This window comes from Equus asinus, chromosome 29, assembly GCF_041296235.1.
Source record: "Equus asinus isolate D_3611 breed Donkey chromosome 29, EquAss-T2T_v2, whole genome shotgun sequence".
Taxonomy (NCBI): Eukaryota; Metazoa; Chordata; class Mammalia; order Perissodactyla; family Equidae; genus Equus; species Equus asinus.
Window position 1 is genome coordinate 43512745 of NC_091818.1, and position 12953 is coordinate 43525697.

The 12953-nt window shown below is 48.0% G+C and overlaps 1 long non-coding RNA gene across 1 annotated transcript; it reads left to right on the forward strand.

Moving 5' to 3' along the window:
* Nucleotides 1–1645: 1645 nt before the first annotated feature.
* LOC139042485 (uncharacterized) lies at nucleotides 1646–10896 on the forward strand. The gene is made up of 4 exons (XR_011499231.1): nucleotides 1646–3988; nucleotides 5579–5786; nucleotides 7662–9660; nucleotides 10033–10896. It is a non-coding gene; the product is annotated as an uncharacterized lncRNA (long non-coding RNA).
* Nucleotides 10897–12953: the final 2057 nt, after the last annotated feature.

Genomic DNA, 12953 nt, shown 5'->3' on the forward strand with positions numbered 1-12953 from the left:
GGGGACGCTGATTTAGAGTTCTGTGCGCTGGCTCACGTCTACTTCTCGAAGCTAACACAGGGCCAACGTGCTGGGTGAGTCAGCTAATTTCCAGATATGTATATTGAATGTTCTAAGTGACGAGTTTTCATCTAAAGACATGGTCGATGTTTTAGAAGGACAATATTTTTCGTGGAGTGAAAATACTTTGGAAAAACATTTCCTCTGGAACACTAGGATTAAGCAGAAAATTGAGACAAGGGATGAAATATTATTTTCTCTCGTTGCCAGCTCCCCACCTTCTAAATCTCCCAGCCCCTGAACGCGGGGTTTAAGTGACTTCTTTTTAAAGTCTCTTCAGCTGGTATCTTGGGCTTTAGAAGACACTGATTTTTACAGCTAGAACATAAAGCTCCGACAAAGGGGTTTAATTAGGAAATGCAGACAGCCCCGTGTGGAACGGTCACCATTGTGACAGGGACCTCGCTGAGCAGGTGCAATCAGTCAGAACCTCGAGCCATTGAGCAGCCATGATCAGGGAGCTATTAGACCAAACCTCATTGTCAGAGTTCCTCCATTTATTCAGCTCTTTCAGAGGACAGAGCCCCGAAGAAACTTCCAAATATCAAAAGGTCTTTAAGGGAAATGGGCCCCAAATCACTGGGCTATTATCGTCTTAAGTTCTTAACACAGAGAGGCTAACGTAGAAGCTATTTTTAAGGAATATTATAAAAAAAATCCTCTCAGGTTTCTTTATCAGGAGGTGAATTTAGCTATTTGGGTTTTTTTTTTTTCCACTATGAGATAACTTAAATGAATTCCATTGGAACTTGGCTTTTCTTTTTTGGGACGTGGAGGCAGAGTTCTTGAATCTAACAGACAGACCCCAACGTGTGAACAGTTGAGGAAAGAGATATGGTGGAGGGTCTGGCGTGTATGTCACCTTGTGTGTAAACGGACAGTCAGGGAGTCCTGGACTCAGCTTCGAAAGGGCGGGGAAAGCGAAACAATGAGACCACAGGGAGCACCTGAAGCTGCACAGTGTCTCTGCTGCTGATTAGAATCCTTGGCTGGGAGCAGACTCCGTCTTCCAGGGCTGTGCTCCTCCACACCCGGGCTTAGCTTGCAGGAGGGACGAACAGGTGGAGCACAGGGGATTTTTAGGGCAGTGAAGCCACTCTCTACGATACTTTAATGGTGGATCCACGTCATTAGACCCTTGTCCAAACCCATAGGACGTGCAACACCAAGAGTGAGCCCTGATGGAAACTGTGGACTCTGGGTGGTGATGACGTGTCAATGTGGGTTCATCAGCTGTCACAAACGTTCCGTCTGGTGGGGGATGTTCATAGTTGGGGAGGCTGTGCATGTGGGGGTACAGGGGGTGTAGGGGAAATCTCTGTACTGTCTTTTCAATTTTGCTGTGAATCTAAAACTGGTCAAAAAAAAATTGGAAAAATTAATTAAAAATAAAAGAGAGAGAGAGAAAGCCCCTCCTCCCAGGGTGGGGGCCAGATGACACAGGGAACAGGCTTTGGCCCCTGGGCCCGTCCAGATGCCGCACTATTTGCCGTTATGTGAAGACAGTATGTGCTCCCCTCCATTTGGAAAGAGGATTATTTTTGAGAGCGCCTATTAAAGGATGTTGAGGAAGTAGAGATTTTCACACAGGAAGAATCTAGAATTTATCTTTTCCTGTCCCCGAAGGTGCATGATGAGGGTAAATTAGAGTCTTCAGGAGGTGCTCCGGGAGCCTCGAGGGGGAGGCGCCGCATATCCAGGAACCGTCGCTGTCCTGCCGTGTCTCCCTTTTTAAAAAATTGATTCCATTACTGAAGAAATAGCTGAGAGAAGGAGGTCCGGGACGCACGTTATATTTTCCGCGGAGGCTTTCAAAAGGCATTTGATAGAGTATCATATAGAAGCTTCACATGAAAAGGAGGATTTATGAATCACAGAAAAAAAGAAGTCACTTGAAAATGAGGTGGAGCCCAGAGTGGAGCTGTGATCAGTCACCCTGACGGACAGCCGGGACGTGGACTTGGCGAGGCTGGCTGACGGGTCCACAGCGACCCGGAGGAGGGACCCTCGACCGTTTCTCATGAGGAAGCCCCTGGATTTCTCCAGAATCTCTGTCTGGCTACTGGCATCATGTAGGGGGAGCATGTAGGAGGAATGGCTCTAAAAGTTGGCTATGGGCTAAGAGCCAGAATCATGCCACCTAATGGTGGCCCCGGCACGTAACACAGTGACACCCACATGGGTTATGGATGTTTTTGCTGCCTCCACTGGTCCTCCTTTCACCGTCTTTCCTATTAGTCAATGCTCTGAACGCTAAATGTTCTTCTCTGGCCCTGCGGCTCCCTCTTGCTGGCTTAGCTGAGAGCGAAATCTGATAAAGACGTCTTGATGGTACCAATCAGGGGACCATTCAGGGGAAAATAATATAAGAACAGTCAAGTTGAGGTTTTCTCAGAGTTAAGGGCATTTTCACAACACGGACAGAGGATGTTCTGAAATATTATAAGTCGCTCTAATCAAGGATCCCATGCTCCCCTACCATGCGCTCGCGGCTTAGTATTCTTCCGGTGTGCATATGAGGGGTCATTTCAAGTGAGCCATGCATCTCATGGGGATGAGAAAGAAGAGATACCGGAAGATAAGAGTTCTTGTAACACCACTTCCAAGGAAGAGACACTGAATTTTTATGTTTTGTACCATTTCCCCCCAAGGAGCCTCATAGAGGTGAACACAGCTTCTTGCTTCTTCTACACGTGAAGGATGTTGGAGGCCCCACCTCGTTTATAGACCTGTAGACTGAGCTTGGCCAGTTAATGCCATTTAGTTACAGTATTTGAACTTATCTTTCCAGGGGATTCTTTCTCTCCTTACCACATTGGAGGCCTTGAGTGACTTCCCAGAGCTGTCCTGTGATGGAAATCTAATGACAGATGGTAGCTCTCCAGCGGCATCCGATCTGGAGGCAAGAAAAGGCAGCAAATTAGTGACTTACACACCAGTTTGAAGGGTATATATTTAGGCCAGAAATATCTTGGAAATGAAGAATTGAAGGAAGACAATTATTTGTGTAAGTTGAGCCCAACACACATGATTTCTCACATTTAATTATGATAAGAGTAAAAAATATTCCTTCCTGCTGTAAAAGCTCTTCCTTCTCTCCTTCCTTCCTTCCCTCTTTCTTTCTACTTTTCTTTCATAGTGTATTTTCTTCTAAGTAAACCACAGAATCAACACCATGTCAATTGGTCTAGAGGACCAATCTTATCCTGTAGGCCACCATTAATTAAAGTGGTTAGAGGAAAAAAAATCCTTAATAAGAGTGTACGTCAGGATATTAAGCATTGTTATGTTGGGATTAACTCCCCCAGTCTAGATTCTCTGAGAAATTGATACTATATTATCGTTGGAAAACATTGGAAGGAACAAGATATTGGAAATAAATTTTGAAAGTAGGCAAAAATTTAAAAACATCTGCCAATATTCAATATTTACTTTGATGGTAAGTGTTTGGCCGAGACTGGCTCTTTCCCATGCCTGACAAAAGAGCATTATTGCCATTATAGACTTTGAAATTGGTTTGGAAATCAATAGTCCAGAAATGATTTAATGTCCTTTATCAAATCCACTTTTTTGGGGCACTCCTAGTGTTTAGGGCTGGGAATGCAATGGAAATCCCAGGGAACAGAGCATCCTTTAACTTAATATTTTGTTGCCTCCTTTCCTTGTGTCCATTGACTGGGCCGTCAGGTTGCAGAAGCTTCAGGAAGGGAGCATGTCATTTTAGATGAGAAGCTGGTTGTTGGAATGTGGCTGCTTTGTCGGGATTGTCAGGATAACTCTCCTTTCTATCCTATGTTCCTCTCCTGTGGCCTCCGCTGCTCTGTTGATGGTAAGAGGTCTGGAAACACATCGAAGGGAGCTGTCATTCCTCCCGTTCCCAGCCCAGCCATGGGGAGAGGACCCTCAGCTTTTGGCTGAGGTGCTACAGGTATGAGATCCTCGCTTTGCGGGCATGGGTTGTCTCCACTCTGGGAGGGAAACTGAGGCATGCCGGAGCTGTTGAGCAGGCAGTGTCATCTCTTCCCATTAAGCCTCACAGCAGGCTCTCCTCTTGGGTTCTTCCTGTGGTCCTTCAGCCTCTTCTCCACAACTCTCCCTCGGGTGGCCCAGCACTTGTGCATCTCAGCCGCAGTTGCATCCACTGCTCCATTTTACAAATTCCATGTTAAGCTTCCCACCCTGGAAGTTGAAGGAGGAGAAAACATGTTATCTTTCCAGAAGCTTCTTTCCTGGCTTTAAGCAACTGTTCAAGAAGAAGCATTAACTTATCCATTTTTATTTCTACTAAAAACCTAACCCTTCTCTCAAAGAATACATTCAATGACCTGTTGGGCACTGCACATTGAGTGTTTGTGAGTACTATTGTTTGAATTAGTGTGATGGGCTCAGTTGTGTCCCACAAAAGATCATGTGTTGAGACCCCAAACCCCAGAATCTCAGAAAGTGACTGTATTTGGAGACAGGGCCTTTAAAGAGGTGATTAAGGTGAAGTGAGGTCATTAGGGTCTAATCCGAGTTGGGCCTAATCCTAGGTGACTGGTGTCCTTATGAGAAAGGGAGATGGGGACACAGACCCACACAGAGGGAAGACCATGTGAGGACACGGGAGATGATGGCCACCCACATGCTGAGGAGAGAGGCCTCAGGAGGAACCAGCCCTGCCCACACCCTGATCTGGGAGCTCTGTCCTCCAGAACTGAGAAACAATGTTAGTTTTTTAAGCTGCCCCATCTGTGATATTTGTTACATCAGCTCTAGCAGACTAATAGTATCATCAATGGTTAATTACTATTGAATATTCACTATGTGCTCATGGCTTATAGTCCACACTCTTTGCAATAATGTCACGAAGATAGTTGTTAGTGTTCCCTCTTTGTAGCTGGGACTGGTGAGGCTGGACAGATCTAGTAAGCAGTCAAATTCTGCTCTCCAATCAGTGGGAGTCAGGCCTAAAATCCGGTTCTGTTAGTGATGTCCTTGTTCCAAAACACGAGCTGCCAGCAGACATCCATGACCGCTGTCTCCTTCTCTCTTCTCTATACTTTGTTTTTTCTTTTTGAGGAGGATTAGCCCTGAGCTAACTGCTGCCAATCCTCCTCTTTTTGCTGAGGAAGACTGGCCCTGAGCTCACATCCGTGCCCATCTTCCTCTACTTTATATGTGGGACGCCTACCACAGCATGGAGTGCCAAGTGGTGCCAAGTCCACACCTGAGATCTGAACCAGAGAACCCCAGGCCGCCGAAGTGGAACATGCACACTTAACCGTTGTGCCACTGGGCCAGCCCTCCTTCTCTCTTCTCCAACACATGCCTCACAAGTTTATATGCTTGAAGAATAAATTGAATCAAATAAAAAACATCCTGCATTTATTTTGATAATTCTGTATGTACAACTATGATGAAAAAAGAGTGGAGTAGCGACTACCGATTATGGGTCAGGATAGTTACGGTATAATGAATAGGATGAGAAAATTCTGGAAGAAGGAGTCTAAGAAAGTAACCAAATGTGTGGGAAAAGTTATGCAGTGAGAACACGGCTGGAGAAGTCAGGAGGAACCGGATGATGAGGACCGTGGCTGTCGGGATGTGCGCCTTCCAGGACGACATGATATTGCTGATAAAGACATGCAGTGGCCGTGCCATGAGGGGACGCCATGCCAAGAGCTCCATGTCTTAGCCCCTTTCAGCCGCACAGAGACCCTCCAGGCAATGGTCTTTGTCTAGAGGTGAGCAGTTCACACAGCTCTTGTTCTTGTTCCTGAGCCGCCCACGCGTCTGTCCCGACACACGCCACACATTGTCCTTGCTCAGCTCTGGTGGTTTTACACTTTCTCTATGTCCCATTTCCCTCTCACCATCATTCCCTCTTTCTCCTTTGCTGATTTCTCCTTCTTTCTTCAACCCACACCTGAGAGTGGTCCTGAACGTGCAAACCCTGGGCCTCTCAAAATCATCTCCAGACTGTCTGAGAACTAAACATATTTCAAGGGAACCCACCAGCACCTCCAAGTGCACGGTTTTAAAATCGGTATCCAGCTCTGACTTCTGCTGATTTTTATTTCTGAATCTTCAGCACTGGACAGAACATCTTGTCCCATGACTTTGCCTCGATTTGTTACTGTTTCCCCAGAGACTCATGGGGTGGCCTCTGTCTCTGCCACTGGCACCACCATCTTCCCAGTTCAAGATGTTAAATCCATCTCAGACTTGTGCTTCTCTTCATTCCTCAGTCCCAGAGCGTCACCTCATTCTGTCATTCATGTGATTTCGCTCCAGTTCTGACACGTTCCATTACAGTCTCTGCCAGGAGACACAGACTTGAGAGTTCAAAGCGTTCCTCATTGCCTCCTGGTAATCTGCTTCTTTTGGTCAAACATGTTGAATTTAATATAGAACAGACATCTTCATCACTCTGTCTCCACTTTGTGTGTGTCTGCGGAGGGGCTGTCTATGTATTTGTTTCTTTAAGAGGTCACTGTGCTGACCAACATTCTTTGTTGAAAGTCCTAAACAAGGTTGCTTGAGAGAAATATATTTGCAAGAGTCAATGCTCCAAAGAAAATAAGTGGTTTTCTTCATTCTAGCAGAAAAGTTATGTGTGAGGTATTAAATATTGTGACTAAGGAGACCTGGTAACCCTAACTAGTATTTGCTGCCAGCTTATCAATCGATAAATTTGTTTAAAAGTGAGGATATGGTAGGAATTATTTGAAGGATTATTATTAATGTTTTTGATGTTGATAAAATGATGAGCATTAACTTTGAAAATAATGGTCTAATAGATAATGTTGAAGACAATATTACTCAAAGGAGGTGCTGCTGTCTTTATTATAATACTTCTAAAAGTAGTTCTATATACTACTCTGAGAGAAGGCATTCTGGAAAGGAGGAGTCACGAGGTGAAATTAAAATTTAAGTAGTAATGTGTGGCTTCAGAAATATAATTGCTACCCACCTCGGAAAGGTAGTCAAGATTACTCTCCTCCGGGACATCGTTTATTTCCTATGAAAGAACAATGTGGAAACACACACTTAAACACAAAAACGTGGGCATACACAAACACACACAAACACGCACCCACATGTGCGCACACACAAAGGCACACAGAGAAATCACACATGTGCACATGCATGCAGGTACGGACACGAACACATGTACACAGCACACACGCGCACACGCAAAAGCACACAGAGAAATCACATGTGCACATGCACACAGGTACAGACACAAACACGTGCACTCAGCACACACACAGGCACATGGAGTCTACCTGATTTCTCCTCCTCACGCTTTCCTCACACTGGGGTGGACAACAGCTAGGATTTCGCCTCTCTGGGCTCAGCTCTCCTTGGAAAGCCTGGTTTTATCTGACATGATAACCAAACTGTACCACGAAAAGTTAGACCCTGTGGTCTTGGGTCTGGCGTCCAGCCCTTGGCCGGGGGTGCCCATGGGCACACCTCACCTGGCAGCAGCGAGAGCAGCTGGTCTCCTGGTTTCTGCCCAGTGCAGTCCAGAAAACAAACTGCTTTACTCTAGTTATAAACCACATCTTTTTTTTTTTTTTTAAAAAACTAATCGTGTTTGCCTTAAATTGCAGTTTCACAACCTATTTCTCTGCTGGCAGAGTGACTGGCTCTGGCCTCGGGCGCCTGTTCTCCGGTTTCTAGGTGCAGGAACTTCTTTAAGCCCTAGTGTCTTCCTTCGTCACGAGGAGCAAATGAAACCCGGTGTTTGCTCAGCTCGGAGTCTGAAAAACAGTTGGGTAAATGTGACGATTCCTGTGAACCAGGCAGGGGGGTGCGGACTCTTCCCTTCCTTTCGGGGGCTGGTCCTGCTGAGGCCCCTGAGGCTGTAGATCCCTGTCTGCAATCCGCTTGGAAGGAGAAACCTTCGCTAGGCTGGGTAAGAGACATCTCCGTACCTTGTGGAATCTTTGTGGATCCCATGTCAGGAGAACTCTCACCGTGGGTCTTTCCTGAGTCTGAGGACCATGAGGGCCTGGCTCTTGGTGGACTGAGCCTGAGACTCCCACGCTGCAGCAGGCTGGAGTCTGGCCCCCACCCGTGTGATCACAGACCATCCCTGCCACTCAGCTGTGAAGGAAGCCTGGGTTCCCCCCACGTTAGCAGTGACAGTGGGGTCACAGAGCTGAGGAGCATCAGTTTCCGTGGAGAGCCTGGCGGTTGGCGAGGACGCCTGAGGACATCATCTCTTGGGGCTGTGAACCTGGGATGCTACGAGCACTCACCAGAGGAGACACTGGGGCCAGCCCGCCTCTTGGGGTCCAGGCGCCAGCTCTTCGGGGACCTGCGGACTCCTCCCTTCTGCAGGCTCTCGCCCCCCAGGTGTGGCTGGTGTTGGCTGAGGACATGTCCTCCCAACGTAGGCGTTTGGATGAACTACTTAGCATTTATGCGCAATCAGCATGAGCATGGTGACAGTCATGTGTATCGTTAAACACCTGTAAGGGAAAATGTGTTCCTCACTTTATCTGATTAAGACGCTGAATGCCATTCGCATGCGCACGACTCTCCTGGTTGGCTGAAATCCAGCTGCAGGAGCCCGCGATGCTGCTGCTGTCACCCTGTGCTCAGGGACAGTGCTTACCGGTTCTGGGGCAGCTGAGGCTCCTCCGACAGCCTGGAAGGCTGGGTCTATAGCCCTTCCTCACCTGTCAGCTCTTTCTGGAAATCTCATCTGCAGCGTCTACGGAGCATGTTCAGTTCTGTGAGAGCACAGGACCCTGATAGCTGTTGACCTGGGGACAGCAGAGGTATTGCAGGGGGAAAGGTTGACCTCTGTACTCTTGGGATCTCCAGCTGGGCTTGAGAATGACACTCACATAAGACAGATCAACAGGAGAAAAACACACAGATTTGTTCAATGTAAGCTTTCCTGACACGGGAGCTCCCCTAAGGAATGAAGACCCAAAGAAGCCACAAAACCTAAATGCTTTTACTCCGGGTGGAACAAAGAGAGGCAGTTGTGAAGTAACTAAAATCTATGAGGAGGCTGAAGGAAGATGGGGATTATTTTAACAGCTCTGTTGTGCAGAATTCTCTCCACTTCAACTTCCCATCTTTGATGACAAGAAGGTTACTTTCCTTTGGACACAGGGAGATCATTTCCCATGTGGGATCTTGTCCTCCTCTTCCAGGAAGAAGGGGAGGTCAGAGCATCCTTCTTGCTCCTGCTGGTATTTTTTTTTTTTTTTTTTTGCTGAGGAAGATTGGCCCTGAGCTAACATCTATGCCAATCTTCCTCTATTTTGTGTGTGGGATGCCACCACAACATGGCTGATGAGTGGTGTACGTCCACGCCCAAGATACGAACCTTTGAACCTAGGCTGCCAAATCAAGTGGGCCAGACTTAACCACTACACCATCAGGCCAGCCCCAGCTCCTGCTGTTTTCTTAAGTGGCTTTAGCTCCAAACAGTTTTTATGTGAAAGAAGCATATTTTGGGGTGATGCATTCTGGTTTCCTTCAGCATAGTGGGTCCTATACTGGTCTACTGGTCTACCCGGTCCAGACAGCTGTCATAAGGCCTAGAAGAATTCTTGAAAATGTCACTATAAAAGACAATGAAAAAATCAGGTGAGAGCATTATAACCCGTGTACACACTAAGTCCGTGTTAGCCCACAGTTAATTCAAGCACGATTACATGTGATAAACTGTGTGATGAATAATCAGTCTGTAGCACGTAATTCAAGCGTCTTTTCCATCCCACTGTGTGGCCCAGACAACTCTCTGTTTTCTCACTACCCTGGGCTGACCTCTGGTTGTGGCCCAGGGTCTGCAGAGCATGCATGTGTGCTTGTGTGTGTGTGCATGCACATGGTGTGCAGGTGTGCGTGTATGCCTGTTTCGTTCCATTTATCTCAAGTGTTTCACTGACAATCCACCCTTTTTTTAATCACCATTTTAGTGCTAATTGTGGTTTGAGTCTTGGTCTTTTATGTTCGCAGGTCGAGTTTTAAGCAGGAAGCTCATTGGCTCTGATTCCAAGGAGGATCCTTTCTTCCCGTCCAGTCCACTAAGCACCTGACACCGTCCCTCGGTTCTCAGTTCTCTCCAGTCACACAGCCCGAAGCGCTCTGCGTCCCTCTGTGTCTCCGATTTTAAAGCTCTTGACGGTGGGCAACTTGCCAACGGGTAGTGGAGACAAACGATTCCCCCTTTTGCTCAGGAACATAGTTTTGTATTTCTCGTGTGATGTTAGCAACTGTCCCCCGGCTGCGGCGGCCTGGGATTTCACTGTTTAACCCCCTGGGTCACAGCTGAGAAGGTGAAGACGTGTCCTCCAGGCATGCTGTGACCATCGCTTTGTCTCCCAGCTGGAGAGGGAGCTCCTGGGCAAAGAGCTCATCTCATCTAGCGCACGGAGGGCACTTGACTCGTGTATTCTTAGTGCATAAGTGAATAAATGATAAATATGGGAATAAATGATCATTCAATCAAAAATTGTATTTACTAGTAATATTGTTACGTGTCAATGGCACTCTATACGCCAGCATGTTAGGAGCTGAATTGCGCCCCACACAATTCCTATGTTGAAGCCCCACCCCCCGAGACCTCAGAATGTGACCGTATTTGGAGATGGGGGCCTTTAGAGAGGTGGTTAGGGTAAAATGAGGTCCTTGGGGTGAGCCCTAGTTACACATGACTGGGGTCCTTATAAGAAGAGGAGATCAGGACACAGACACACAGAGGGACGACCACGTGAGGACGCAGGGAGGAGACGGCCATCTACACGCCAAAGAAAGGGGACTCAGGAGGAACCAGCCCTGCTGACACCTTGATCTCAGACTTTCAGCCTCCAGGACTGGGAGAAAATAAATTCCTGTTGTTTAAGCCCCGAGTCTCTGTCTTTGTTATGGTGGCCCGAGCACAGGAACGTCCGGGCCGAGAGCAGTAGTTTACACATGCTGCCCCATGTAATCCTCGCCCTCCCTCCATGACAGAAGCATGACCACACCTGGCTCTTGTAAGAGGAAGCTGAGTTTAGAGAGCTAATTACCCTGCCCAAGGTCACACAGAAAGTATTTGACAGAAGAGAATGGGAAAACAGGTCATCTGAATTCAGCACGTCTTCTGTGCTTTCGGTACAAAGCTGTGTCTGAGCCGCTGTGGGTCACATGACATGAGAAAACATGAGCTTGCTTGTCCCCACGATGCAGGAGGACCTCTGTCCTGTTTCGTTCGATGCAACATTTATTGAATATTTGCTGTTTACTGAGCAGTGTGCGAAGTGTCAGCGATTCAGGGATGAGCAACATGAAATCTTGGCTTCAAGGAGCTCACACTTGGGTAAAACAGATGATATGTAAACACGAAAGCAAAATACTACACCATCCACACAGTAAGTTTACACTCATCCATTCATTCATGCAGCATTCCTTCGGTCGTTGATTGTTGAGTGGGCTGCTTGGGTGTGATGGGATGCTATGTGCTTTGGGTGAGGAGGCATTGCTGGCTTTTCAAACAGGGCAGTAAGCGGATGTCCAGTTTACAAAGGCGGGGGCAGTGTGGCAGGTGGGTTGAAACGATGCGATTCAAATGCACGTTCAACTGGGAGCTGCGGAGTAATCGAACTGAGAGATGACGGTGGTTGGAGAAAGGAAGCACTAGTAAGAAGGAAGAGAGGGAACGACCCCAAGAAATCCAGTCAACAATCAGATAGAGGAAGGAGAAATGAGGTTAGTCTAAGGAAGAGGCCCAGACTTTTGGCTTGGGTCATCAAGCCAGTTAGGGACTCTAGAAGGAAGTCTGGATTTGGGGCAGGGCCGTGTTAGTTACTAAATGCCTTTGACTGTGGGACATAGAGGATATTTCTTGTTCATCTATATAAATAGTCCTGTGGCATGGTCCGAGAGTGGGCTGACAATGTACCTAGGCCACCTGCTCCTCCACCCCCATGCCATCCTTTTGTCTTCATGTTTCTACCTCATGGTTATAAGTTGGCCATTGCAACTCCAGCCATCACATCCATGTCAGGGCAGGGCGATGGGGAAAGGATGCCACAAGCAAGCTCTCCCCTTGCATCTTCCCTGTTATCAAGGAAGCAGAATCTTCCTAAGAAGAGCTCAGCAGGCTCTGCCTTCTGTGAGATTGGCCAGAACTGGGCCACAGGTGGCCCCTTCCTCAGACATGGCAGGTTAGTATCTGGCATGGGGCCTGGGGTTGTCTCGACTGGCTTAGAGCCTACAGCACGCATCACCTAGGGCTGAGCACACACCGCCACCCCAAATGAATGTATAGGGTGTAAGCGTGAGTTTCGGGTGGGGGTCGAACAACACCCAACTGACACAGCTGTGGGCGCTCCGGAGTTTCAGGTGGCTGTCCGCCTGGCTTGTAGATGCAGCAGAAATGTTTGTGCTGGTCCAGACATGGGCCTGCCTCCTCTCCCTTTGCCTTCTGCAGAAGGTCTGAGCGGAGGCCCGACTCTGGAGGGCTGGAGGATGGAGGAGTGGAAAGGCAGCTGCTCTTCCAAGAAGCGAGGCTGGGAAGGAGCGGAGAGAGTGGTGGCCTCGGGGGACCCCAAGCCAACACAGATTTTCACCTGGAAATGTTCTAAAACATGTCCGTGTGTTTTAAAGGTGGGTCAGGGGAGAAGGGCTGGCTGTGAGGGCACCGTCACCCTAAGGGAGCAGAGGGGGTGCACGCTGAACAGCCTCCGAGGGGAGACCAGTGGGGGGACTGGGCACCTGAGAGCAGAAAAGGGCAGCGTTATCCTGTGACCAGCTGTCTATGAACCGGGAAGCAGGCTCTCTCCAGACATGGACCCCACTGGCACCTTGGTCTTGGACCTCCAGCCTGCAGACCATGGGGAATGAGTCTCATTCAAGGCCTCGGTCTGCCGTGTTCAGTTACGGCAGCCCCCACGGAC